General features: G+C 41.0%; 1 long non-coding RNA gene and 1 other non-coding gene across 2 annotated transcripts in view; both read right to left on the bottom strand.

The window, feature by feature from the left end:
• LOC141573336 (uncharacterized) overlaps window positions 1–25,550 on the bottom strand; it is a 388,243-nt gene that overhangs the window by 348,629 nt on the left and 14,064 nt on the right. The gene's annotated exons all lie outside the window — the stretch shown is intronic.
• Window positions 1,741–1,812, bottom strand: TRNAI-AAU (transfer RNA isoleucine (anticodon AAU)). Its single transcript has one exon. It is a non-coding gene; the product is annotated as a tRNA-Ile (tRNA).

Here is a 25,550-nt window from a genome sequence, read left to right as displayed (position 1 = left end):
CATGATGCTACCCCAGCTCTTAGGGATACCCTAGAAGGCATCCTCAGGGACCTCCCTGCTACAAATGTTATGTGGGTGTTTTTTAGTACAATTGCTCAATGCAAGGCAAAAGGTAACTCAGTAAATTAACATGTGCTGCAGAAGACAGTAGAGAAGCTGGCAGGTTTAACAGTAGCATCACATTTATATATCTATTGTTCTCAGAGTTGGTTATAAATCAGAATCGCGTGCGAGCTTTCTAAAACCACAGATGACTCACCTCCACCCTCAGACAGTGCTGAGGCACTTTGATGGTTCTCACTCATTATGTCTGGGGTGGCGCAATGCTATTGGTCTCTGCACCACGCTTTGATGAGGAAGGTATATGTGCCATAGTGTATTTAACCAATTCCTATTGTTGAATATTTAAATTCTTTTTAATATTTTACTATTATAAATAACAATGCAATAGACATCTTTGGACATAAATGTTAGCACAAATTTCTGAATAATTTATATTTGTAAAAGGGAAATCACTGAGTCAAAAAGGATGTGAATGCTAAGTTCTTAATATGTATTGCTAAACTGATTTCTACAATGTTTATGCCAATTTACATTTCAAACAGTGATGTCTACAAATGTATTTCGCTGTCTCCTTATCAATAATGAAGAATATATTTTTGCCAATTTGATAATCAGAAATGGTATCTCATTTCAAGTTGCATTTCTTTATTAATGAAGTTGAATTTTTGTATGTTATTAATCATTTACATTTATTCTCCTGTAAACAGCCTATGGACCAGTCTTAAATGACTCCCTTGTCAAATGTTTCAACCCAGGTCTATCACTGATTTTTTTCCGCCTTTGTATGAGGCTGCCATTCCATCCAATTTTATAATTGAAGTAGTAGGGGAAAATAAAAGCTTCTTTAAAGAAATTCAGTTTATTGCTAAGTTGTGAAAACATAGCCTGTACTGACTTCAAGAAAGCGCCTTCTCTGAAGCTGCAGAGATTCTACCATAAAATTGGAACTGCATACTTTTTCTTTGCCATAACATTTGAGTGTTCCAACTTGTAGCAGGGAAAGGTAACTTTATATTCCACTCATTGAGCAATGGCCATTTGCCAGGCAGTTTTTAAATTTAAAAAGGAAGAAAGGAAAGGAAAAGAAATAAAGATAAAACTTTCATCCATGTTTCTCTAAACCAGAGTACAACAGCTACATAATCCACAGTGACGTCACAAACACTGACACTATTGTCCATATCTATGAAAAGCTGCAGTCGTGGAAATGGTTCAAAACACAGTAAGAATTTCATACTGTGAAGGCAAAAGAGTGTATTTGCAATATGATAAAACTGAGACTTAAATCATCCATAACAAATGTGAACTGTGAACCCAATACTGCCCACTACTGCAAGTTAAATCAAGAATTTAAGCTCTTCCTATGTTATATACATTTATATATATGTATATATATCTCCCACCATATACTCCAAGAAAAATATGACTTGATCTCTGCCATTGACTAGCTTAGAATCATTCTACACAAGCCCATGATTTTTAAGATTAACTTTTGAGGGTAATGTCATATATAGTCAGTAACAACATAATTGAAATAATCTCTTTGGAAAGCTATTTTTAATACATATCAAATCCTTTAAATTGCTTATATTTTTGCCTTTTTTAAAAATAATTTCTTTTTTTTTTTGAAGGGAGTGGTAATTAGGTTTATTTATTTTTATTTATTTATTTTTTTAATGGAGGTACTGAAGATTGAACCCAGGACCTTGTGCATATTAAGCACTCACTCTACCACTGAGCTATACCCCCAACCAACTGCATATGCTTTTACATTAGTAACTACACTTCTGAGAATTTATCTAGAAAATCCCTAAATATAAGAAGAGCTTTATGCACAAATACGTCCACAGAGGTAACAGGTATATAATGAAAGAATGTCAATTTAAATGCAGTCTACAAGTTTGTTCATTCAGAATGATCACCACTATGCAAAGTAAAAAGCCAAGCATGGTGGGGGGAGGGAAACAAACTGTTAACAGGGGTTATTTATGCCTTTTACTTTTATGTATTTTTCCAAATTTCCTATAATAAGTATTAATCATTATAATAATAAGGATGAAGGCTTTGCTTTTAAAATGAATAAAGGCATATATTGCCAGTATTGTCCCTGTTTGTTTTGGTTTTGCTCACTTGGGGCATTGCCTGAATTGGAAAGGGGAGACATTACTGAGGGACCCTGAGAAGCCAGAAGTCTCCTCCAGCTTGAGCCCTCAGGGAAGGGATATATAATGTATCTTCATTTGCCTCTGTGGCGCCCCCTCTTTTTATTTAATAATTACCCTGCCCATGTGGTTTCTCTGTGAGTGTCATCTGAAGGAAAGCAGTTAGGGCCTCAAAAATCCATTTATCTGCATATCCTCTACATCTGGGTTTCTCAATCTCAGCACTGGAGGCCAAATAAGTCATTATTTTAAGAAGCTGTTCTGTTCATTGTAGGATGGTTAGCAGCATCCTTGGCCTCTGTCCTCTAGATGCCAGTTGTGACAAATAAAAATGTCACCAGATGCTGCTGCCAAATGTCCCTGGGGGACAAAATCCTCATCCAGTTGAAACCACTGCTCTACGTCTACCTGGCTCCAGGAATATAGCAGATGCTCAATAAACACTTGCTGAACTGAGTGAAAATAAGAGCAGAGAGGAGACTAGAGGAGAAGTTGGCCGGGAAATGAATGGGCAAACAAGAGCCTGAACCACGTGTCTTCAGGACAGAGGAAAACTAAACCCAGTCCCCTGCAACTGGATCACCCTTTGGGATCTCAGTCTCCTCAGCTGTCAACGCAGAGGGTTACACTAGAATCGCAAGGTTCACTTACAGTTTGACAACCCTAAGAACTTTGCACAAAGCCTGCAGCTTAGTAGATACTCAATAAATATTTAATGAAAGCATTTACTGGGCACCTATCATGTGCCAGGCAGGCTTGGGGGCTAAGTCTTTTACATGCATTGTGTCGTTTAATAGTCACAGCATCTCTCTGAGGTAGAAACTAAAATGTTTAAACCAACTTCACAGATGAGAATAACAAAGCCTAGAGAAGTTACATAATGACTGTGTCTGGTGATGAGATCAGAACCGAGATACATCTAATTTTGGACCCTGCACTCGTAACCATCATACATGCCGCAGCACAAATTACCCCCAGAACAGGCTGGTGGAAGAAATACCTTAGAATAAATGAGAACGTAAACCCTGGAAATACTCATCAAGGAAGTCAAGAACCTCAATGTTGGCAATGAGCAGCCTGAGACATCTTGTCTGATCTTTAACCACAGTGTGGTAGTCACTGAGCAAAGTGGAGCCTTCACACTTCTCTGCAAATGCTGAGTTCTAACCAGAGCAGCTGCAGATCATACTGACTGTTAGGGCTGGGCGGCTTTTATTTCTGGCCATGACATCACACTCTGATAAACACTAAGTTTGCAGCTGATTCCTTGATTCCCCACACCACACATCACTCCATCAATGAGGCTCAGCAGACCTACCTCTCAAGTCAGGGGCTTTTTTCCAACTTCACCATCATCATCCTCTTCCAAGTCACCATCACCCTGGCCCCCATTACCAGCATCCCTGTGCTCGCTCACACTCCTCTTCTAAACAGAATGACACTTATCAAAACTTACATTCAGTCATGTCACTCACCTGCTCTATACCCTCAGTGACTTGACCCTGTCCTTAAAATAAAAGCCAAAGTCCTTGCTGCAGCCTGCAAGGCCCCATGCTATTTGGCTCTTCAGCTCTCGTTCTCTGCTCCTCCCACACAGGACTTATCTGCTGCTTCCCAAACGCGCCGTGCGTATGCCCACCTGAGGGCCTTTGCACTTGGTGTCTCCTATGACTGTAAGGCTCTGACAGCTTTCCTGTATTTAGCTCCTTCTTGGTAACTCAGGTCTCAGCTAAAACGGCACCTCTACAGTAAGACCTTCCCCAACCTCACAACAGAAATTCCTACCTCCCCCCGAAACCAGTATCACATCCCTCTGTTGTGTTTTCATCACAGCACTTCAGTCTACATGAAAGTGCCTTGTTTACTTATTTGGTTGCTTTTTATGATTCATTTTCCTCACACTGGAATATAAGCCCTAAAAGAACGATGCCTGGCACAAAATACAGGCTCAGTTAATTTGCTGAATGAATAAAATTAGACAGAGACCTTATGTGTTTTAGTCAAGGATGTCTGTCCAGTAACTAGGGCAGTACTGGCCAACAGAAATATATGAGCCACATACATAATTTTAAATTTTCTAGTAGCCACATTAAAAAAAAAAAAGTAAAGAGAAACAGATTAAACCTATTTCAATTATTACTTTATTTTACCAAATATATTCAAAATATTATCATTTCAACATGTAACTAATATAAAAATTATTAATGAGATATTTTACATTCTTTTCTTCACATCAAGCCTTTGAAATGCTGCATGTATTTTATGTTTACAGAACATCTCAATTCAGAGCACATGTGGCTTGTGGCTGCCTTACTGGAGAGCACACATCTAGAACAGCATCTGGCTCACAGAAAGTGCATGTCAGTCAGTAATGGCTGAACGGAGGAGTGAACTGAAGCCTGAGTCCAGAGCTCTGGGTAAGCCACTCCTCCACACTCTGTACTCAAGGCACTTGTTGGTTAGTTGATTAGTTGGTTGGTTGGTTCTGGTACTCTAAATACCAGACTTCGGCTTTACTGCTATCAAGTATGATTATTTTTTTTTAACATTCAGCTCTGTATCCAGCCTTCCAACACCACTGGTGTTCCAGATTCTGCCATCTTACATACTTGTTAGTCCTCCCAGTTTTGCGTCAGGCTCAGACATGGTGACCACACCACCTACATGGAGAGAAGCGTGGCCAGGCCTGGTCTAAGGCAGGTTTCTGCAGGACGCCTTGCATTGATCCATTTGCCATCCCTCGTTCAAGTTCTTCTACCCTCTCTACATCTGACTGGACAATCCCATACTCTAATTTCTCCGATTTTCTCACAAGAGCATCACCTGCAGATCGGGAATCAAGCAATGCCCCAAGGAGTCATTGGCTCAGTTTGGTATCTGACATTATTCTCATGTACTTCCTCTACGTATTTCCTTTCTGCAAATACACTGTCATCTCTATGTATGTAACTCAACAGATTCTTTTTAAAAAAAGAAAAAATAGCACTGTTTGTAACTAAATGACGATACAGATCTCTGTCATTTATGGATTTAACAGTTGTAATTTCAACTATTCCCTATCAAAGTAGTCCCTTTACTTGTGGGCACTAAAAGACCAGGGGATGAAAGGGGAGCATCTAGCTGATGAGAAAAACCTAGATGATGCCTTAGCTTCTCCACTTCAATTTATGTTTTGTTTCTCTAATTTTCAGCTACACAGGAACTCTATAAACAATAAACCTGTGTATAGTGAGAAATTATCTCAAAAAGGAACCTAGAACACTGCTGGTGATGAAGACAAAAAGTAAAAAGGAATATGAATTGAATGATGTTTACCAGAAACAAGCAAGCAAGCAAAGAACAGTAATAAAAAGTAGAAGTGTAGGGTTCAGCATAACTCAGGGTTATTCTACAGAACACTGACTCTGTGCCAGGGACTGTGCACTCATTGCTTCACTTAATCCTCTAAAATTCTTTTGGTAGAAACCCTATTTGTCAACCTCATTTTAATCCTAACTGAGTTATCCTAAATAAAATGTGAACCTCCATATTGCTCTTTTTTCCGAGAGTACACAAACCTGACTCCTGATTTATCATTTTCCACTACTAATGTGTTTCCTAAACTGTGGTCTGCAAACCACCTCCATCAGGGTCACTGGGCTGTATCTCTAAAATGGAGCCTCTCAGGCCCTACAGTATTCCTAGTGAATCAGACCCTCTGGGGATGAGATCTGTGAACCCTCACACTGAGCAAGCTCCCCAAGTGACTCCAGTGCACATGAAAGTCTGTGAACTCCTGACCTAGCATCCACCTTCCAAGACACTGTAAATAAAGAGAAGCTCTTCTGAAGTGTTGGCTGTTCCCACTTAACACACACCAGAATCACATAAAGAACATCTTCAAAATAAAAACTTCTAGGTCACACCCCAGACAGTACAAATTAGGATCTCTTGGGGTTATATCTGCAAATATGTATTTTTTATACAAAATCCCTTGGCTTTTTAGAAGCAGCAGGCCAAGCCCCGATCAGTTGGTGCACATTTGTAAATCACCGTGTAAGTCCCTGTCTAGTTCATGTGGTCAAACTTGTGTAGATTTTATGCTATCAGTAAATCATAATTTGTGGTTGCATCATTTTACAGAAAAGGAAGAAAGAAAATATAAGATGTGGTAACTTGATCTTGAAGTGTTTATTTTCCTATATATAAAAAATATATATTTACTCAGCCCAAAAATTTGAAAAAGAAGTAACAGGCAGTTCCAGGAAGACAAGTAGGTATAAGCAATACAACTCTAAATAATCAGCAACCCTGAAGTTATTCAGTTGATTCCCTGGACTCCAATGGGAGAAGGACTTTCATAATTCAATCTTCAAATATTATGCAGGTAACAACATTTCTGGAATTTGTATTCATGATTTCCATTCATCAAATGCAAGACGTTTTCTCTCATGCAAAATCCACTCCTCCTAGAATTCCTAGTACAATCTGCTTATGAGGTCCTGTGTAATCCAACTCAACAGGACACCCAGGTGATAACAAAGAAAATGTGTGAATCTTGGCAGTGAGAAACCAGTACTGATCAGCTGCCAGTTGACTCGCAAACTAGCCCACAAAATGTAAGCATAGTGCTATTTTTGAAGAGGTCAGCAACCCAGCTGGCAGAAAGAAAGAAAGTGCCAAGGAGTCTGGATTAATACAAAAATAATGCCTAAACAAGTAAATAAAACATTCAGAAAGGGATTCTGCTCCACAGCGTATCAGTGGAACTACAGGTCCCTCCGGAAATATCCCAGAAATACCATATTCTCTCAGTATTTACTGAAGGCCTTTTATGTAGCATCCTGTGGAGAAAACCCAGACCCAAAGGAATAACAGACAAAATAAAGCTGCACGTGGCCATGAGATAACAGTAGGAGCTGGTTAGGGATGGCTACATCCAGCCCCCAAACACACGGTCCCGTACATTGGAGGCTGGGAGAAAGTCAGTAAAGAGTCATAGGCCCTAAGAACTGGAAGTCTGAGCCCGTCAGAACAAGCTCATCTTTTGTGCTTCAGCAAGGAGCACAACAAGGGAAGCCCAGCTACAGGAGGAAAGACAGAGTGGCTGATGTGAAGTCCTCTATACACTGGGACAGGAAGACTGTGTGCTTTCAAAGTAAGCATGAGAGTGTCAGTTCTCCAAATAGCAGAATCAGGTCATCTGGGGAGAGAGGAAGATGCGAGCAGAAGCGGAGATGAAAGCGAAATATATACAAAGTAGAAACCCTTTCAACTGAACCTCACTCAACCAACTCTCCACATTAACCAGTATTCCTTATTCCCTCTCTAAAACCTACAGGCAAGTGCCAGGTCAGACTGAATGCCTGTCGTCAACAGGCTACTCCCCAACATTCCTGGACACCTTCACCTCCACCAGTTAGGATAACAAGAGGCCCAAACTGTCTCTGCCAAGTGCACCTACTGTTACAAGGAAGTACTTTGTTTAAAGGTATAAAAACAATGAAATAGAACTAAAACAGAGTTGTTTCCATGAAAACTAAATTGCATTGAAAGAATACAATAAAATGAGTTTTTGTTGTTGTTGTTTTTTAAAATGGTCACTGTGGAATTTGGAGTAGGTTTAACAGCTTTTAAAGACTGAGAATATTGTAAAAATCTAGGACCCAAACGAGGAAAATGGAGAAGGTTTGGTTTACATAAGAAAGATGACTCAGAACTCTACTTAGCAGAGCCATACTCAAAGGAAAGGCCCAATGCTCACAGTGAAAGAGAATGTGACAATGAATGTATGTATGTTCATGTATAACTGAAAACTTGTGCTCTACACTGGAATTTGACACAACATTGTAGAATGACTATAACTCAATTAAAAAAATGTTTAAAAAAAAAAGAAGAAAGAAAGGCCCAATGCTACATGAAAAAGAAAAGAACTTGGTGTGCAAGAAGAAAATAAAATTTGACCATGATCCCACTACCCAGAGTGAAACACCCTTAGCAGTTTTGTGTTAAAAGTATACATATGTATATATCTATATATCTATATATATATCTAGATAGATAGATAGATATATGTACATATACATATGTGTGTATGCATATATACACATGGGCCAGTTTTTTGTTGCTAAAAATACTGACATGTAATGTATTTTTCTTCGTGAATAAATCATGACTATCTTCTGGTGTCAGTAAGTATTTATCCACAATACCTTTTTAACAGCCTTGTAGCATTCCCTTTTATGGACACACCATAACTGATTCAGTAAATCCCCTTTTGCTGGACTTTTAAGTTGATTCCCATTTATATCTATTGTAAGCAATGCTGCCACCATTGTTCACAGCCTCCACAATTTCCTTAGGACATATCCTGATGGCTGTAACTTGCTGCACCAGAAGGGAGTTTCCAGCTCTGCTCCTTCTTGTTCTTATTAAAAGGGCCACTATGGCTGCAAGATGGATGCTGGGATGGAGCACAGCAAACTCTGTGCCAGTTTTGTGCTAAAGGCAGAGGCAGATCTGTAAATCTTTCTCTAATTACCTACAAAATGGAACATGAGCCTTATTATCTAAATACTTTGAGTCCCTGACATAGATCTTTCTTAGGTATGCATCTATGAAATTTTTTAATACAATCTCAGCAAACTCAGTACTGTCCCTATTCTGATCACTAACATTTCTTAAATTCCCTCCATTGGGTGCTAGTGGCATTTCCACTGTATGAGTGTTCTGTGGCTTTGTCCTCAAGAAACTTAGGAGGGGCCTGCACATGTGTAATTTAGGGGGATGTTTGTCATTTTATTGGCTGCATAGCATCTCAGCCCCTTTCCAATGCCTGAGGCCCTCATCTTACCTCTCCAACACTCATTCTGCCAGTGATCCAGATGGCAGCACCTGGGCATGGCCAGGAAAGCAGACTTGCCTGGATCTGCATCTGTTGCCAGGACAGAATTCCTCTTGGTGGCAGCCAGTGGTGGTGTCAGTGGTGTTCTCAACAGCTGATTCTGCAGTATACTCATACTGTGATTCTGAACACAGAACCTCCCTGCTTTCCTGCTCATTCCCTGAGCCTCATGGCAACTCTGTTAGCTACCGATATTCTTACAATGAATTCCTTGTTGCAAGAGTACACCTTTGCTGCTTACAAACCTGACTGAAATGCCTAAAACAATAGACACTTGTGCCATAATTATGCAATACAAAGGGCTCAGAGCAGGGTGGGCCACTCCCAAACTCATGCTTCCCAATATCTTGATATTCTGTATGACTGGTGAGAGAGAACCAAAGTGAGAGTTTAAACTACTAAAAACACAGTTAATCAAAGTGTACTTCCTCTTAGTGCACTTATCAGCACATTTATTAAATATAGAAGAGTTATTTCCTCCCTGTGAGAGTTTGGTCTTGATAGACACACAAATAAAGGAAAACCTAGATGCTCATTGTGTGAACTGACCTACATATTACACATTAAAGGAACAGTGGAGATCATCCAGTCCAGGGTCAGCAAGCTTTCTCTGTAAAGAGCCAGGCAGTAAATATTGTAGACTTTGTGGGCCACAACCTCTGTCACATATTCTTCTTTTTTAAAAAACAATCCTTTAAAAACATAAAAATCACTGGAGGTCTCACATTTCCTGGCTTCAAAGCTTATTACAGAGCTACAGTAATCAAAAAAGTATGATACTAACCAGACAGCTAGATGTAAAACAATGAGATTAGAATACTTCCTCAGACCACATACAAAAATAAACTCAAGATAGATTAAAGACCTAAACGTAATACCTGAAACCATAAAACTCCTAGAAGAGAACATATGCAGAACAGTGTTTGACATAAATAGCAATATTTTTTATGGATCTGTCTCCTAAGGCAAAAGAAATAAAAATAAACAAATGGGACCTAATTAAACTTAAAAGTTTTGCACAGCAAAGGAAACCAATGACAAAACAAAAAGACAACCTACAGAATGGGAAAAAATATCCATAAATGATACAACCTAGAGGGGGTTAATAGCCAAAACTGATAAACAGGTCATACAACTCAGTATCAAAAAACAAACAACTCAATCAAAAAATGGGCAGAACACCGGAATAGACACTTTTCCAAAGAAGACAGACAGATGGCTAACATGCATGTGAAAAGATGCTCAACATCACTAATTATCAGATAAATGTAAATCAAAATCACAGTGAGATATCACCTCACATCTGTCAGAATGGCTACCATCAAAGAGTCTACAAATAGCAAATGCTGGTGAGGATGTGAAGAAAAGGGAACCCCTGTACACTTGATAGGAACATAAAATTGGTGCAGCCTCTACAGAAAACAGTATGGAAGTTTTTCAAAAAAACTAAAAATAGAACTACCATATAATCTAGCAATTCCATTCTGAAGTATATATCTGGAAAAATGAAAACACTCATTCCAAAAGATACATGCACCCCAGTGTTCATAGCAGTACTATTTACAAGAGTCAAAATATGGAAACAACCCAAATTTCCATCAATGACGAATGGATTTTTATATATATATATACATATATATATATACACACACACATTATAATATACATATATTAAAATGGAATATTATTCAGCCATAAAAAATAATGAAATTCTGCCATTTGTAGCAAAATAGATGGACCTACAGAATATTATGCTTAGTGAAATGTCAGACAAAGACAAATACTGTGTGATATCACTTATATGTGGAATCTAAAAAACAACAGAAATGAATGTATATAACAAATCAGAAACAGATTCACAGATATAGAAAACAAACTAGTGGTTACCAGCTGGGGGACGGGAGGAGAGAGGGACAAGTTAGGGGTATGAGATTAAGAGGTACAAACTATCATGTATAAAACAGATAAGCAACAAAGATATATTGTATAGCACAGGGAGTTATAATCTTGTAACAACTTTCAATGACATAATCTGTAAAAACATTGCATCACTATGCTGCATACCTGAAATTAACATTACACTGTAAATCAACTATACTTCAATTTAAAAAAACAAACTGTGGTATTGTCATAAAGACAGACAAACAGGTCAAACCAATGGAACAGAACAGAAAGTCCAGAAATAAAACCTCCTCTATATGAACAAATGATTTTAGACAGGCATGCTAAGTTAATTCAATGGGGAAAGGACAGTCTTTTCAACAAACGGTGATAGGAAACTAAATATCCACACGCAAAAGAATGAAATTGGACCCTTACCTTGTACCATGTGTAAAAAGTAACTCAAAATGGATCAAAGACCTAAACATAAGAGCTAAAATTACAACATTCTTAAAGGGAAATATAGAAGAGCTTCATGACATTGGATTTGGTGACGATTCCATGGATGTGATGCCAAAAGCACAAGCAACAAAAGGAAAAAATAATAAATTGGGCTACATCAAAATTAAAAACTTGTGTTCATCAAAAGGCACAATCAACAAAGTGAAAAGGCAACTCATGGAATGGGAGAAAACAAATCATATACCTGATAAAGGTTAATATGCAGACTATATAACGAACTCCTACAACTCAACAACGAAAAGCTACAACCCTATTAAAAACTGGGCAAAGGACTTAAATAGACTTTAGCTAGACTAAGAAAAAAAAGAGAAAAGACAAATAAATAAAATCAGAAATTAAAGAGGAGACATCACAACTGATACCACAGAAACACAAAGGATCATGAGAATACTATGAAAAATTATACACCAACAAACTGGAAAACCTAGAAGAAATGGATAAATTCCTAGACATGTATAACCACCAAGACTGACTCATGAAGATTGAATATATAATCAGATCAGTAATGAACAAGGAAACTAATCAGGAATCAAAAATCTCCCAACACAGAAAAACCTAGGACCAAATGATTTTACTGATGAATTCTACCAAACACTTAAAGAAGAATTAATGCCAATCTTTCTCAAACTCTCCAAAATAACTGAAGAGGATAGAACACTCCTGAATTCATTTTGCAAGGCCAGCATTACCCTGATACCAAAGCCAGAAAAGGACACCACATAAAAAGAAAACCACATGAGATATCACCTCACACCCATTAAAATGGATGTCACCAAAAAGACAAGGGGTAAGTGTTGGTGAAAATGTGGAGAAAAGAGAGCCCCTGTACACTGCTGGAGGGAATGTAAACTGACACAGCCACTATGGAAAACAGCATGGAGGTTCCTCAAAAAATTAAAAATAGAACTACCAGATGATCCAGCAATCCCTCTTCTGGGTATATATCCAAAGGAAATGAAAATAGCACTATTCACAATAGCCAAGACATGGAAATAACCTAAGTGTCTGTCAGTGAACGAATAAATGAAGAAATGTTATACACACACCACACACACACACACACACACACACACACACACACACACACACACACGGGAATATTATTTAGCCATGAGGAAAAAGGAAACCCTGCCACTTGCCACATGGATGAATCTTGAGGGCATTATGCAAATAATCAAATAAATATAAATATATCATTTACACATGAAATCTAAATAAAATAAATATAAATATATCATTTACACATGAAATCTAAAAAAGCCACATTCATAGAAACAGTGACTAGAATGGCAGTTACCAGGTACTGGTGGTTGAGAGAAATGGGAGATACTGGTCAAAGGGTACAAACTTCCAGGTAAAAGATGAGTAAGTCCTGGTGATCGAATGTACAGCATGGTGATTAGAGTTAAATATACTGTATTACATACTTGAAAGTTGCTAAGACAGTAGACCTTACATGTTCTCATCACAAAAAAGAAACGGTAATTATGTGATGTAATGGAGTTGTTATCTAAAGCTATGGTAGTAATCATACTGCAACATTTAAGTATATCAAATCAAAACATTGTACATCTTAAACTTACACACTATCATTATGTCAATTATATCTCAATAAAATTTGAAACAATTATAAAAAAGAAAGTTCTCAGAGAAATATTTGCACCCACATGTTTCTAGCAGCACTATTCACAATAGTAAAAAAGTAGAAGCAACCTAAGTTTCCATCAACAGATAAATGGATAAACAAAATATGGTAAATATATATAATGGATTGTTTTTCAGCCTTAAAAAGAAAGGAAATTTTTAAATGATACAATAGAACAGTTAGACTTAATTGATATTTTCAGGAAATTACACCCAGAAAAACCAGAATATACATTCTTTTCAAGGGCACATGGAACACCATCTAAGATAGACCACATACTAGGACACATACACAGAGAAAGGAAATTCTGACACGTGCTATAACATGAATGAAGCTTAAAGACATTATACTGAGTGAAATAAGCCAGTCACAAAAAGATAAGTTCAGTATGATTCCACTTACATAAGATACGTAGAGTAGTCAAATTCAGAGACAAAGAAAGTAGAACGGGGGTGGCCAAGGGCTGGGAGGAGAGGGACTGGGAAGTTTCACTAAAAAGAGTTCTGGAGATAAGTGGTGGTAGATGTACCTATGACACTGAACTGTACACTTACAAATGGTTAAGACAGTAAATTTTGTGTATTTTACTACAATAAAAATTATATAGATATATAGATATATCTATACACACACACACACACACACACACGTATAATTCTTGGTTCACAGACCAAACAAAAACAGTCCTCAGACATGATGGAGCCCACATATTAGCTGACCCCCAATCCAGTCCAGTGATCTCCAAATATTTTTCCAAGGTGCCCCAGAAAGAAGCTGGACCTCTGCAGCTGCCAGGCAGATCCTATGAAAGTTCTATGGGGAGGATTCTAGGTTCCCCACCCTTGCTTCCACCAGAGCCAGCTCCTCCCTTCCCTGGAGTTCTATGGGCTTGACTTGAGGAAGGTCTCTAATGGTTGGAAAGGTTTAGAAAACCACTGCCTAATCTTTCTTCCTTGTGCACAGAGATGGCAAGTGCTATGTCCAGCAGAGTTGGGACCAGAACTGAAGCCCTCAGACTCAGACTATGCCTGTCCCTTATACCACCCAGCCTCCCCCCAAGAAAGGCCACTCCCCACTAACACAGCAGACTCCGGCTTCCACTCAGCAGATCCCCTCAGACTGGTGACTCAAATCCCAGTAAATTTAAGTGACTTTTTCAGCACTCTGTGTGCCCAGAAAGCATGAGGAAAGTCCAAGGTCGGATCCTGCTCTGTGGTAGTTAGAATAACAGCTCCCCCCAGAGATCTCCTATTCCTAGTCCCTGGAACCTACAAGTATGTTACATTACGTGACAAAAGGTTAAAGACCTTGACATAGAGAGGTTATCCTGGATTTTACAGGTGGGCTCAATCTACTCAGGTGGCTTCACAATCCTCAAAAACAAAGAAATTTTCCAGGCTATAGTTAGCCAGAGGGCAATTTGACTGTTGAAGTGTGATCAGAGACAGAATGTTGCTGGCTTTGAAGACAGAGGAAGGGGATCGCAAACCAAGAAACGTGAAAAGTCTCTAGAAGACAAAAAAGGCAAGGAAACAGGTTCCTCCTTGGAGCTTCTAGAAAGAATCACAGCATCACCAATACCTTAATTTCAACCCCTGGAGACCTATGTCAGACTGCTAAGCTACAGCATTGTAAGATAACAAATTTATGTTGTTTTAAGCCACAAAGTGTGTGGTAATTTACTAGAGCATCCATAGGAAACTGATACGTGCTCCCAGACACACACAGGACAGCTTACACACCTGCAGCTTGCAGTCAGGGAGGAGCATCTGCTCACCTGGCCCTCCCACCTTCTCCACTAATAAGCACAGTGGCCCCCTGAACACCCAGCTCTTTCCAGAAGACCATGAAATCAAACATGAGCCAATCTGGAGATTTCCCAGGGCAGAAAGTCAAAACAACAGAATTAAAAAATTCAAACTACCTCTGTAAATAACAGTCATTGAACTTGACAAGTATTTCAACAGCTGAAAGAAAAAAAAATCATCAATTCAGGATTTCTGTCCCCACATTCTGGACACTTGATGGGCAAGGACAAAGTCAGGATTATAATAATGCTAAAAACACAGTCTGGTCTATATACATGGAGTGTGTGTGTGTGTGTGTGTGTGTGTGTGTGTGTGTGTGTGTGTATGTATGAGACACAGGACAGAGGGATCAGTTCAGCCAGTTATTTTACTACATTGACTTTGCACTTCTTTCCAGGTCAGAAGTCAACAAACTACCACCTTCAGGCCAAATTTGGCCCACTGCCTGGTTTTGTAAATAAAGTTTTATTGGAACACGGGCCCACTCACTCATTTATGTATTTTTTTTATATATGGCTACTTTCCCATTACAATGGCAGAGCTGAGTCCTTGTAACAGACATTGCAAGGCCCAAAAAGCAAAAAATATTTCTTATTTAGCTCTTTACAGAAAACGCTTTCTGATCCCTGAAGATTGGCTGGGGCAGCTTTAAGTAAACTAGAGAAAAAGGATCTCTGAGGAAGAAGAGTTCACAAGCTCACGAGAGCCTCCAGCCCCCTGTGTAGCCATGACATGAGGGGCCGTATTTGTCTTTCCTCCTGCAGTTGGTTTTGACTCACGTCTGCTGATCCTGTTCAGTAAGGCTGCGAAAGGCAACTACACACCCCAAGGAAATCCAGCTGTGGTAACCCAGCTACATTTTCCTTTGACTCAGCCACCCCAGCATGTAAGCAGCCTCACTTGATCTGCTTCTTCTAATCCAGAAGTCCCCAATCCTTTCTACCATATTTTTAAAAATATTACAGTAATACATTTTTCACTATCCATAAATCATGTTGCTCCACAGTACTCCACCCACTGAATCAATGGCCTTTGTTGTCTCAGGGTAAGAAGAGGCAAAACCTTGAAACAAGAAATCTTTTTTTTTTTTAAACTGTGTTTTATATTAGATTTCTCCAGGTAGAGAGAAACCACTATCTTAGAAGTCAGTTTTGTTAAGGGAAAGAAATATTATTTCTAATCAAAAGTCAGGGGACTGAGCATAGAGTGTTAGCATGAGCCATAGTGCAGAGCACAGATGACGTAAGGCAATCCCTGCACACACAAGGAGAAGGAGGCAGACTTTCCACACATCTCCTCACCTACTGGGAGCTTGGACCTGGACGAGCAGGGAGAATGAGGTGGCAAAAATTCCAGGTGGGTAGACAGGTGAATCCAAAACTATTCAGGCCAGTGATTGAATCAATCATACCTACATAATGGATCCTCCGTAAGAATCCTAAATGGTGGGCTTCTGAGAGTCTCCAGATTGGTGAACACATGGGGGCGCTGGAAGGATGGTGCACTTGAAGAGGGTGCAGAAGCTCTCCCCTTTCCCACCTACCCTGCTCTACACACTTCTGCCATCTAGCTGTCATATGTATCCTTTACTATATCCTTCATAAAAAACTGGTAAATGCAAAAAAATATTTAGGCTGGTGCTTTCATTTCTCCCTCCCTCCACTGCTCCCCCAGCACATATATTACATACATGTGCCTGTACACATGTGCGCACACACATGCACACACACACTCAGTCCACGCAGTTCAGGAACAGTAGACTATCATTGGCAGAGGGAAATGCCTAAGGAGATGGGCTGGAGTTAACATTCTCTTGTCTCCCCATGGGCTGTATCTGACATGGGGACGTCTAGAAGTTCCCAGGAGTCCTGTGGGGGACAACAGGAGCCGAGAATTACGAGTGTCTGCTAAAGGTACTCTGGTATGCAGCAAGAGGATCCTAGAGCAGAAGCTGAAGAGTAGGCCACCTACAGCCAGTTCTGATGGGAGCCCCTGGCTAAGCCTCAGAGGGTCCACAGCAGCGAGAGGCGAAGTGGAGGATGCTAAACCCAGGGGGTACCACCATCCACTGCTTGGGCCCCGCCAGAGCAGCATGAGACACACCAGCCAAAGACACCTACCACTGGCAATCTGCTGCTAAGCAGAAACTAATTCCCAAGGAGACGTAAGATCAGCAGCACCTGGAAAAGAAGCGAACAGAAGCCAGCAGAGGACTGCAGGTGTATGACACACCCTACCCGTACCCTCAGTGGTGACGATGTTATGGAAGCCTTTTCCTATGCCCAGATGTCACTCAGGGAGCAGGAGAAGAGGGGCTGAGAGAAGGAAAAGGCCTGAAAGAAAACGCTGGAGCCCATAGGAGTCGGAGCTTGTCTGGAAAATACTGCTTCAAGCCAGAAGATCAAGCTCTTACTAAAGTAGGCAAATTTAACTTCTTTTTGGTGACTCTAAAAATAAGGGCTTCAGAACAAGATAATATCAATAAAATAAAATAGCCTCCATGATTACAGATGTTAACTAGACGTATGGCAATCATTTCACAACATAAACAGTATCGAATCACTATGTTGTACACCTGAAACTAATGTTAATATGTCAATTCCATTGCAATAAAATTATATAAAAAAATAAAGCCTTCATATTTTGAGTACTATGTGAGCATGGTGGGTAGGTTTCTAGATAACGCAGCCTCACTTCTTACTTGATCCTCTGCCCCACACACACGCCTCACTCCACTTGAACACCAGGGAGCAAATACGCTGCCCCACCCCCACCCCCTAGGCAGAGATGAGGAAGGGAGCGCTACTGAATTAACACACAAGTGGAGAGCATGCCATCCTCACCCCAGTGCTTGGATCTGACCGCCCTGAAAGCAGGGAAGTGGGTCAGAGGCTCTGGGCAACACTCCTGCTGCAAAGCTAGCAGCAAAGCAACGGGGAGAGGGGGGCAGTCCTAGTTCCTCTCAATGAGCTCACTGCTAATGTGAGTTTTCTCAGCCCAGTGGCCAAATCTATGGGTTCCATGATTCCAGATGAAACCAGCACTCACCATTTCCACGGGGCTCCCCTCAGGCCTCACCATCATGTCAGTGCCCCCTCAGAAGCCAGTGACTGCATTTCCCCCCTCCCCAAGAGGGCACACAGAGCAGGGTGCAGGACAGAGGTGTTTGGCTGCATAGTTACGGTATTTCCCCAAAACTGGAATTAATTATCGCTACTTGCTCCCATGTCCCTCTTAGATCTGCAAAGCATGGGTCACAGTGACTTTGTTTTTATTGGCCTACCACATATTGAAACCATTCCTGCATATTGATACTGAATATCTCAGCCAAAACCTTGTGAAAATCACTTACTGTGCAGCACAACAGAACGACATTCTAAAATTAAACGTCCTGGGATATTTTATCTTTTCAAGTACATACCAAAAGCAATTAAGTTCAAACTACGGAATACAGTCTTTGCCAGTTTCCATTCTTGACACATATGCGTCTGTGTTTATAAGTTCAAAGACCTCTTATAGGATCAAATCTCTAGCTTTAATTTTCTCTTTGCAAGTGAAAACCAGTCTTGCGTCCTTCCTTAAATCATCTGCGAGAAAGCCCAAGGCTTGAGGCCTCTACCCCAGACAACCCTAATATGCCCTGAAAGGGTGGAGCAGGACCCCACTGCTGTCCTCCCTTCTCCAGCAGCACAACTGGGTGAAAAGTAACCAGGGCTCCAAGCAGGAGATGAGAGAGCAGCCCTCTGCTGGAGCTTTTCCTGCACCACTCCCTGCACCATCCAAATCACAGGGTGGCTCTACCCTTCATGGGGGCCTCATTCTCCCTGCTCCTTCACCTTGTCCCTGTCCTAGGTCTGATTCCAGAGAATTCTCACATCACTCTCATGCCCCCACTTCTGGATTCTTGTGGCCTGATACGCCTTCATTTCCTCCTTCCTTCTCTGGGGCCACATTTCCTCTCCTCCTCCTCCTTCCCCTCCAACATGCCTTTACCAACGGGATCTACACACGCAGCTGAGTGATGCGTACTGTGTGTGCTGGAAAGATCCAGAAAACCTGCTGTAATTTTACACCCCAGCCCCCACCCCAGGTTTGTCTCTTAACACTGGTTGTGAAATGACAGTCAAGCCTAGTAACAGATTCTATACTTGCAAACTCACCTACTCACAGAAGTTTATTTGTAACCCTCAACTCAATACTCACAGGCACCTGTGTGGTCATTTATAGACACGCGCCAAACAGCAAACAATGTGAGTTGTCCGACACACGCGTTCCCAGCTGAGCTGAACAAGCCAACACTCTGCCCCCTTGTTTCAGCTCTCATACTGCAAACAGCTGCCTTCTTGTAGTTTAAGTGCCATGTTTTTATTTTTTTATTTTTTGCTTTTATTGGTGATTTTGCTGTTTCAAACGGCCCCCAAGCATAGCACTGAAGTGCCGTCTAGTGTTCCTGAGCACAAGAAGGCTGCGATGTGTCTTTTGGAGAAAATATGTGTGTTAGAGAAGCCCCATGCAGGCATAAGTTATGGTACTGGACACGAGTCCAATGTTAATGCAGCAGCAGTATGTATTAAACAAGGGGTCTTGAAACAGAGACACAAATGAAACAAGGTGATGCACTGATCGGTCGTGACACAGGCTCACAGGAACCTCACCCTGTATTTCCCTTAAGAGCACTGGTTCAGGATTCACTAATTCAGTGTTCCCAGTGACTTTATAAAACACAACTACCACAAATAACAAGAGTGGACTGTAACTCTTGTTAAATTTATAACGCATAGAAGTACTGAATTACTATGTTGTACACCAGGAACTAACACAGTATTGTGGGTCAATTATACTTCAACAACCAACAAACAAACTCATAGAGAAAGAGATCAGATTTGTGATTACAAGAGGTGAGGGGTGAGGGCAGGGGGAACTGGATGATCGTGGTCAAAAGGTACAAAGTTCCAGTTATAAGATATGTAAGTACTAGGGATGTAAGGTACAACACCATCAATACAATTAATGCTGCTGTATGTTATACATCATAATTGTTAAGAGAATAAATCCTAAGAGTTCTCATCACAAGAATATTTTTTAATTTTGTATCAATATGAGATGATGGATGCTCACTAACTTACTGTGATAATCATTTCATGATGTATGAGTCAAATCATTACACTGCATACCTGAAACTTACTCAGTGCTGTATGTCAATTACATCTCAATAAAACTGGAAGAAAAAAAATATATCTTTGAAAAAAAAGAGTAGACTATAAATATAACAGAGAAGTCAAACAGATTTTCAACATTATGCATTCTGGGCAAAAACACCCTCTTTCGTAGAAATATGTTTTCAGAAATATAATTCAAAAATTTGTTTCAATCTAGTGGTGGGGCAGATGCTTCTCCACTCTCTGACCTCAGCCACTCCAGACTCAATCCCGAGTGTCCCCATCCTCCCTCACCTGCTCCAGGTTCTCCTCTCTGGGGAGCCTTCCACACTTGCCTCAACTCCTGCAGGAGGCCTGCTCACCTCCTTCAGTCCCCAACCTATTACTCTTACGAAAGCCCTGCTCTAGCCACAATGCACAGAAGTGGAATGTATTATATACCCATTTATGTTTCTGCCACTTTTGTCTTGTGTGTATTTCACTGGCCCTCACCTTTTCCTTGGTTTGTGAGTTTCCTATTTCCTTCAAAAGGTTCACAATGCCTGCTAGAGTGCTTTGTGTTGTTGTGTTGATTACATGGAAATGCTCGCAGGCTCCAAATTTCCCTGTTCCTTGCGTGGCTACCGTCTATTATTTCATCACACTCCAGACAGGGTAAACCATTGTCGTTTGTGCCCCCTCTGCCCCACAATATGACTGGCAGATTTAAAGGGAAAGACATTCTTCAAGCACAGCACATGAAAATGTCAAAAATCATCATATGTTTCAGGGTCCTGCCATGATGTAATCAGTGGGATTGATGAAGGATACTCAACAGTTCTAACCAGGTCATACATTTGCAACTAGCTAACTTGTGCATATCAACAAGCCAGACAACCTCTTCTCCAGGGTTTCTGTACTGTCTCAAGTGCTCTGAAGTTGTCCTTTCTCCCCCTGAGCTCCTCCCCTACATAACTTTGTCTCTCTGCTAACAGTGGCACCTGCTCAAGTCAAACAGACTTTTAAACCTTAGCTCTTCCAGCAAATACTTGTAAGAAGGACACACCTTAGTCTGTTCAAGCCACTATAACGGAGTAACAGACTGGGTGGTTTATAAATAGAAATGTATTTCTCACAGTTCTAGAGGCTGGAAGTCTGAGATCAGAGCACCAGCGTGGTCAGGTTCTGGTGAGAGCTTGCTTCCTTGTTCACAGACGGCTGGCTGTCTTTCCACTGTGTCCTCACATGGCAGAAGAAAAAAAGGCGAGAGAGCTCTCTGGGGTGTCTCTTATAAGGGCACTAATCTCACTTACAAGGGCTCCACTCTCATGACTTGATCACCTTCCCAAAGCTCCACCTCCTAATGCTATCACACACCCTGGCGGGTTAGGATATCAACCTATGAACTTTGAGGGGACACAACCATTCAGTCCCTAACAGTGTTATAAAGTGTCCAGGCACTGAGCATCAGTGCCTCTTACATCACAGAGAAAGAGAACCTCAACGCGGAAGAGCACAACACCACTTACAGCACCAAAAACTGTCGTATCTGAATGGGACCAAACCTGTCAATCCAACTCCAACTACAGGAAATACACAGGACAGACAACCATGCCAAACTACATCATGGAGATGCATCCAGCTGGGAGACTCCACAGGTCAAATAACTTGATTTCTTCCAAAGATTAATAGGAAAGAGGAGAAAAGCGATGAAGGGCGACATGAGATTTAAACCAGAATTAAAACATAATCAACTGCAATGTGTGAACCTTATTTGAATCATCATTCAAATAAACTGCAAAAAAAATTATATTTATTAGACAATTGGAAAATTAATATCACCTGAATATTTAATGGTACTAAAGTAGTATTGTTAAATATTTTGGGTACAATATTTTATCTTTAAATATTTTAGGCATTGTAATTAATTTTAAAAGAAAACAGAACTTATATTGTAGAAATTCATACTGAAATATTTATGGGTGAAGTAATATGAATAGTGAGGAATTTACTTCAAAATAGTTGATGGAGAAGTGCATAGGAGTGAGTGGAAGATTAGCAAGAGGCTGTTGTTGGTTGGAGCTAAATGCAGGTACAGGGGCATTCATTATGCCATTCTGTCCACTTTAGTGTTATGTTCAAAATTCCCCATGGTGAAAAAGATAAAAATGGGCACAGACAATGCCAGCTCTACCACTTACTAGCTGTGCCATAGTGCCTAGTTCCTCAACCTCTCTGAGTCTGTTTCCTCAGCAAAATGGCCTGCCTGTTATTACATTGGACAGAGTTCTGTGAATTAAGACGGGTAAAGCACAAGACATATATCAGGTTAATAAAAAAACTCTATCCTTCATCCAGTATCTTTCAAATGTATATCTCCAGTCCTAATTGCTTATCTGCAGCAGCAGGCTCTTATTTCCAAAAACTAACAGATTCTTTCCCGAAGCCAGCAATTTTAAGCAGAAGGACTGTCTGTCTACTCAAAAGCCACTTGCACTTTCTTCTCTGCTGTCAGCTACAATTTTGTTTCCAATGTTTCCTGCTCCCCTATTATCTTCGCCAGTGATTGTGGTTGGTTCAGGGGTAGCCCAGCAACCCACTTCTGGCCACTGACACATGAGAAGTCTGCCGAGGGTTTCTGGCATGGGACCCTTCTTCCTTTAAAAAAAGATGTACAAGGAAGAAAGAGCCCTCTTTTTTTCTGCTATAGTTACCTCTGCATGTGATAGACACGTGGCAACCCTAAGTGGAGACAGCCTGGGAGGAACTGGCTAAGGATGGTGGAGCAGAGAGGAGGAAGGACTCTGGGTTCTCAGTGACACTGCTAAGCCACTGAACTGGCCAGTCCTGGATTTCTTGATGGATCATAAAAAGCACCATTACTGTTCAAGCCATTTCGAGTAGGGTATTCTGTTACTTGAAACTGAAGTCTCCTAGATGAAACAGGCTCAGTAGAATCACCTGCAGAAGGAGGGGTACTACACACTTCCCCCTCAACTCCCACATTCTGCTTTTTCACCACTAAGAGCATCCTTCCTCTTCGACACCCCTACTCCTTTCCCACATCTACCATCCCCACTCCACAGGTGTATGTCACATTGTTTACGAGTACTGGAACCAAAAGGTGAGAACCAATGCAGATAAGCTGAAGGAGGCCACAGACATGTTCTGTTTATCTTCTTACTGTCCATTCCCTGTACAGTGCCTGGCAAAGTTAATACAGAACTTGAGTGTGAGGGGAAAAAAATGAATCCATAAATGAATGCCCTGCCATCTCTTAAAACTGAAGTTTCAAAATTTGACTCAACCCCCACCCCCCACCCCCAAAAAACTTTACAAATAACCTGTTTATGCATCACCTCTTGCCTGAACTACAGTGGCCTCCTATTGCCTCCCTGTCCTCAGCCTCTTCCCACTGCAATCCACCCTCTCCAGGGTAACCATAGTTACCTCCCCAAACATGGATCAGCCACTCTCTTCCTTAAAGACCTCAAGCAACTTAAAATTAACAACAGGATCGAGTCCAAATTCCTTTCATGGAATAAGGTCCTTCTTCATCTGACCACAACCTAACTTAGCTGCTAGATCACCTACTTCCCTCCTCTCTCTTCCTCCTCCAATCCACTCTAAGTCCTAGCCACACAAGTCCCTAGGATAGTCCTGAATCAGCCTCCTTATTCTCTTGTGTGTTTTCTTTCCACCCCACCTATCTAGCCTGATGAACTCCTGATCATCCTTCATGACCTCGTTCAGATGTCAACTTGTCTCCACTTTCCCAGACAGGGTTGGTCACCCTTCCTTGGTTTACTCATTGTCCTCTGACCATACTTCCACGACAGCACATGTCACATCAAATTATAGTATTTGCTTAAATGTACATCCCCCGACTAACAACCTAAATGGTATTCCAGAGATGGAGATGCATTCTTACTCCATACAAAATCTGTCACTGGATAAAAGATTTTGAATTATGGAAAAGATGAAGAAAAGTATTGGCATTTTTCCAGTGGCTAAGTCCAGAAAGCTGGAAGTCATGAGTTCCCAGAACAAAAAGGAATGTTACAGATCATCGTGGAAAAACCTTTAGAGACAAGTAAACTGACTCTTCTTTCATCCCCTTTACACAATTTGTCACCAAATCCGTTTGTCATATTCTCCTTCAAAATGTCTACCAGATTTTCCCCCCTGCCGCTCCATCCCCACTGAATCCTACCCAGTCTATCTCCCTCATTCATGCTGAGATTGTGGAAAGGGCCCTCAGAGAGGGTCTCTTTTCCCCTCTCCCTTCTGAGGTATCTTGTACACAACCGACAAAAGAAACTTTCTAAACTAGTACTTTTAACATGTCACCCCAACTACCCCAAAGAAGTCTTTCTCATTTCCCAGTGGCCTTATATTTTAAGCCAAGTTCCAACCCATCCCCACCAGCCTGGCCTTTTAGAGCTCAGTCATCTGGGCCAGCCCTTTAGTCCGACTCTCCCCAACACTCCCAGACACACATGCCACACCCTAGGTGTCCGGCAGCGTCAGAAAACACGGCAGCACTTACTTCTGCCTCTGGCTTTCTGCTTAGGTCCTCAGATCCTACCTGGATGTCCTCCTGCTCTCCTCAGCTCATGAAAAACCCGATCCTCCTTCATGACACCCTCCCTCTCTCCCTGCCACAGATTAAGCTAATTCTTCCCTTTCCTCGAACTCCCACTGCCATAACGTTTACTGTTCTGTCTCCAACTTGAAACATAAGAGACCTGAGGGTAGGGAACGTGTCTTAAACAATCTGCATCCCCCATGACTCCGCCTCCCCCACCTTTGCCTATTGCCACCCTACTCTTCCTTTAAGACTCAATACAAATACCACCTGCTGTTAATTAGAGAAACTAAAAATCCGATGCCTCTGAACTGCTATAGAACTTTGTTGATATCTTTCTTAAGGCACTTATCACATTTTATTACTGGAACTGTCTGCTGATGTGTTTCATTCTTCTGCATATAGGACAAACTCCTGGAGGGAAGGAGTCGGTCTCCTCATCACTGTATCACATCATCCCAGGTGTCCTCAGCACCCACTGCACTGCTTTGCACAGAGTAAGTCCTTACTGTAAGATTATTTCTTCGAGCTTCTCTATTTCTCTGTGGTTCTTAACATGGATGCTGAAGGCAGAGCCTGAGACAAACACAATTTGTGTGTGTGTGTGTGTGTGTGTGTGTGTGTGTGTGTGTGTGTGTGTGTGTGTGTGTGTGTGTTGGGGCAAGGGGAGAAGAAGAAATACAGGCATGTCTTTGTGTCCGGGCACATGTGCACCTGTCCCCTGTATTGATACCCAGGTGAAATCTTGTTTAAATGGTTCTCAGGAGTAAACCTGAAAGGGGAAAAGCTTGTAAAAGATAAGGCAGAGAGGTGGGTCCATTCCCACAAGGTCAGTCTTGGCGAACCCCAGGGAGATTGCC

This window comes from Camelus bactrianus, chromosome 15 (genome assembly GCF_048773025.1).
Source record: "Camelus bactrianus isolate YW-2024 breed Bactrian camel chromosome 15, ASM4877302v1, whole genome shotgun sequence".
Lineage (NCBI taxonomy): Eukaryota > Metazoa > Chordata > Mammalia > Artiodactyla > Camelidae > Camelus > Camelus bactrianus.
The sequence above is the reverse complement of the archived record's forward strand: the minus strand, read 5'-3'. Positions and strand labels throughout refer to the sequence as shown.